The sequence below is a fragment of the Gossypium raimondii genome, chromosome 8 (genome assembly GCF_025698545.1).
Source record: "Gossypium raimondii isolate GPD5lz chromosome 8, ASM2569854v1, whole genome shotgun sequence".
NCBI classification, from domain to species: Eukaryota; Viridiplantae; Streptophyta; class Magnoliopsida; order Malvales; family Malvaceae; genus Gossypium; species Gossypium raimondii.
This window is the reverse complement of record NC_068572.1, coordinates 12,718,538-12,723,441: the sequence shown is the minus strand read 5'-3', so window position 1 is coordinate 12,723,441 and position 4,904 is coordinate 12,718,538. Positions and strand designations below refer to the sequence as shown.

The window sequence follows — 4,904 nt, the reverse complement described above, 5'->3', positions numbered from 1 at the left end:
CCTGTGATATTTCAGATGCTTCAAACCGTGTGTCAATTTAGTGGAATGCCCACAAAAGATCCACACCTTCACCTTTGGCTATTCATGGAGGTGAGCGATTCCTTCAAGATAGCCAGTGTTACTGAAGACGCATTAAGGTTGAAGTTGTTTTTGTACTCGTTGCGAGATCAAGCACGAGCATGGCTTAATTCGTTGCCACCAGATTCAATAACAACTTGGCAAGAATTAACTAAATGCTTTCTGGTAAAGTACTTCCCACCTAGCAAAAATACTAAGTTACGAAATGAGATCACCACCTTTCAAGAATTGGATGACAAGTCCTTATACGAGGCATGAGAAATATTCAAGGAATTACTTCGTAGATGCCCTCACCATGGGATTCCATATTGCATCCAGTTAAAGACATTTTATAATGGTCTCAACGCACACACAAGGTTGATGGTAGATGCTTCTGCGATTGGCACTCTCTTATCGAAGTCTTACAATGAGGCTTACAAGATCATCGAGAGAATAGCTAGTAACAATTGCCAGTGGCTGACAAATCGAGTAGCTTGAGTGCATGAAGTAGATTCCTTCACTTCACTTTCAGCTTAGGTATCTTCTATCTCTTCAATGTTGAAATAGTTTACTACTAATGGTTTTAATCTTGTTGCAGCCCAACCACCAAGTCAATTCAATGTTGTTTATTGCGTATATTGTGGGGACGATCATTCTTTTGAGTTGTCCATCAAATCTCGTGGGGAATCAATACCAAAATAGAAGTGGACAAGGACCACAATCCAACTCCTATAATCATTCATGGCGAAACCATCCAAAATTTTCTTGGAGTAACCAAGGAGGAGGACTGAACAACATCTACATGCAACATAGAACAAATCAACCCCAAGGGTTCAATCAACAAATTCCAAAACCACAACAAGTTGAATCATCTAACAATTTGGAGAATTTGTTAAAGGCATAAGAATGATGCCTTAATACAAAGCCAAACAACAACACTAAAAAAATTGGAGAACCAAATGGGCCAGTTAGCTGTGGAGCTTTGTAATAGACTGTAAGGAGCCTTGCCGAGTGATACAGAAAATCAAATAAATTTGGGTAAGGAACATTTGAAGGTAGTTGCTTTATGAAGTTGTAAGACTTTGGAACCCAAGGAAGTTGTGGTTGAAGATGAATCTATTGAGAAAGAGGAAAGTCAATAAATAGTTGAAATTCCTGCAGTAGGAGAGCCAAAACAGTGAATTCAGATAAGCTAACATCTTCTTTAGATGTAGATTTATCTCTTCAGAACAATTGTCCAGTCCAAGCCAAAGTTCGAACACTTCCATATCCTCAAAAATTCCAACAACATAAGTAGAAACAAGATGTGCAATTTCAGAAGTTTCTTAGATGTTCTAAAGTAACTTCACATCAACATCCCGTTGGTAGAGGTTGTAGAACAAATGCCCAACTATGTCAAGTTCATGAAGGACATTCTGTCCAAGAAGAAGAGACTTAGTGAGTATGAGACTGTAGCTTTAACGAAGAAGTGCAATACGTTCTTGTAGAACACGCTACCTTCTAAACCAAAAGACCTTGGAAGTTTTACTATACCTTGTAATATTGAAGAATCTTATTGTGCTAAAGCCTTGTGCAACTTAGGAGCAAGCATCAACTTGATGCCCAAATCTTTTTTCAAGTTGTTGGGAATAGGTGAAGTAAGACCCATAAACTATAGCACTCCAATTGTCGGATAAATCTTTAGCATACCCAGAAGGAAAGATCGAGGATGTTTTTGTAAGAGTAGATAAGTTTATTTTTCCTGCTGATTTCATTGTTTTAGATTTTGAAGCAGATAAAGAAGTTCTAATCATCCTAGGGAGACCTTTCCTAGCTACAGGAAGAATGTTAATAGACAAGCAAAAAGGCGAACTCACCATGAGACTTCAAGATGATTAGGTAACATTTAATTTTTTTTAAAGCAATGAAGTTTCCCGATCCGGTGGAGAAATGTTTAGTGATGGAGGAGTTAGAAACCTTAGTTTCTATGGAATGAGAGAATAATTTTGTGAAAGACCTATTGGAGAACACTTTAGGGTTTGAACCATTGAAAGATGAAGAAATTAATGAAAATATGGCTTTGATGGAAGCCAATTCGAGGAACTATGTTCAACTAGCTCGATTTGAACCATTAGAGTTGGAAGCTCGAGAATAGACGCAATCGAAGTTATCAATTGAAGAATTGCCTAAACTTGAACTTAAGGTAATTCTTTCCCTTTTGAAATACATTTATTTGGGTAATTGTTCTACTTTTCCTATGATTGTTTTAGTAGAACTAACAAAACACCAAGAGGAGCAGCTAATCGAAGTTTTAAAGAAATTTAAAAAGGCGATTGGTTAGACCATAGCTGATATTAAAGGAAAAAACCCGTCCTTCTGTATGCATAATATTATCTTAGAGGAGAGTGAAAGAGATAGAATAGATGGGAAAAGGAGACTCAATCCTATCATGAAAGAGTTAGTTTGAAAGGAAGTTATCAAATGGTTAGATGCAAGAATTATCTACCCCATCTTATATAGTTCGTGGGTAAGTTCGGTACAGTGTGTACCAAAGAAAGATGGAATCACGATTGTTAAGAATGAATGTAACGACTTAATCCCAATGAGAACCGTCACTGGTTGGAGAATATGTATTAACTAAAGAAAAATTGAACAAAGCCACTCATAAGGATCATTTTTCGCTGCCTTTTATGGATTAGATGTTGGACCGACTGGCAGATAATAAATTTTATTGTTTCTTAGATGGAAATTTGGGTTATAACCAAATATTAGTAACCTTTGAAGACCAACATAAAATGACTTTTACTTACCCGTATGATACATTTGCCTTTAGGCAAATGCCTTTCGTTTTATGTAATGCACCTACCACATTTCAGTAATGCATGATGGCAATATTTACTGATATGGTGGAAAATTTTTTTAAGGTTTCCATGGATGGTTTTTCTGTTTTTGGTAATACTTACGATGTTTGTTTAAGTAATTTGGTGAAGTTACTAAAGAGATGTGGAGAGATAAATCTTGTCCTCAGCTGAGAGAAATGTCATTTTATGGTTAAAGAGGGGATTGTCTTAGGACATAAAATTTCCAGAAACGGGATTGAAGTTGATAAAGCGAAGGTGGATGTAATTATAAATTTACCACCACCAGTCAATGTTAAAGGAGTTCGAAGTTTCTTAGACCATGCCGATTTTTACCGAAGATTAATTAAAAATTTTTCAAAAATTTCCAAGCCTTTGTATATGCTTTTAGAGAAAGACACCATTTTTTATTTTATCAAGGCATGTTTGGAAGCTTTTGAAGAGTTGAAAAATCGGTTAACCTCAACCCTTATAATCGTTACACCTAGTTGGAACTCACCGTTCGAGTTGATGTATGATGCAATCGATTTTGTTGTTGGAGCTGTGATGGGTCAAAGAAGAAACAAAGTGTTTCATTTGATACAGTATGCAAGCAGAACTTTGACAGGATTCCAGTTTAATTACACGATAATTGAAAAATAACTATTTTCTATAGTTTTTGCTTTTTACAAGTTCCGTTATTATATCATTGGTACGAAAGTCACAGTATTTATCGATCATACGACCATTAAATACTTTCCCACAAAGAAAGATGCTAAATCAAGGCTGAGTCGATGAGAACTTTTACTCCAAGAATTTGAACTTGAGATCCAAGACAGAAAAGGTGTTGAAAATGAAGTAGTTGATCATCTGTTGGGGTTGGAACAAAATGAGGTAACTCATTCACTCGTTCCTATCAATAAAAATTTTCCAAATGAGCATATCTTCGAGGCAAGCTAAATTCATGAAATACCTTGGTTTGTTGATTATGAAAATTATTTAGCATGTGGAATAATACCACGAGAAATGACATACCAAAAAAAGAAGAAATTCCTTCATGGTAGTTGATATTATTTTTGGTAGGATCTAGTTTTGTTTAAACAATGTGAAGATAACATAATCAGGAACTGCGTAGTTGGAAGTGAAATTGATGATATCTTGTATCACTGCCAATCATCTCCAAGTGGGGGACACTTTGGTAGTTCTCGCACTGCACCGAAGATTTTACAAGCAGGATTTTTTTGGCCTACAGTGTTCAAGGATGCGTATGCATACGTGAAAAATTATGATAGATGCCAAAGGACTGAAAACTTATCAAGGAGGAACGAGATACCCTTAGCAAAAATTTTTGAAGTAGAATTATTTGACGTATGGGGCATTGATTTTCTAGGCCCGTTTCCTTCTTCTTATGGGAACAAGTATATCTTAGTAGCTGTGTATTACGTATCCAAATGGGTTAAAGCTGAAGCATACCCAACAAATGATGCTAAGGTTGTCATACGATTCCTACATAAGCATGTATTTACGAGGTTTGGGACTCCTAGAGCTATAACTAGCGATGAAGGATCTCACTTTGTAAATAAGTGGTTTAAATGATTGCTTGACAAGTATGATGTGAAATACAAAATTGCCACTACATATAATCCACAGTTAAATAGGCAAGTTGAATGGGTGAACCATGAGACCAAAGGTATCCTTGAGAAGGTGGTGTGACCTAATAGAAAATATAGGTCTTGAAGGTTTGATGATGCTTTATGGCCCTATCAAACTTCTTTTAAGATACCGTTAGGAATGACTCCTTATCGGTTAGTATTTGGAAAGACATGTCATTTGCTGCTTGAGTTGGAAAATAAAGCTTACTGGGCCTTGAAACAATTAAATTTGGATCTAAAGCAAGCTGGTGATAGAAAAATGTTACAGCTTGACGAGCTTGAGGAGTTGGGGTTATTTTCATACGAGAATGCCAAGATGTATAAAGAAAAATCTAAGAGATGGCATGACAATCGTATATAACCTCATGAATTTAGAAAA

General features: G+C 36.1%; 1 non-coding gene across 1 annotated transcript; it reads right to left on the bottom strand.

The window, feature by feature from the left end:
• Nucleotides 1-273: 273 nt before the first annotated feature.
• On the bottom strand, nt 274-380 carry LOC128032259 (small nucleolar RNA R71). The gene has a single exon (XR_008188387.1). It is a non-coding gene; the product is annotated as a small nucleolar RNA R71 (small nucleolar RNA).
• Between the last annotated feature and the right edge of the window lie 4,524 nt (nt 381-4,904).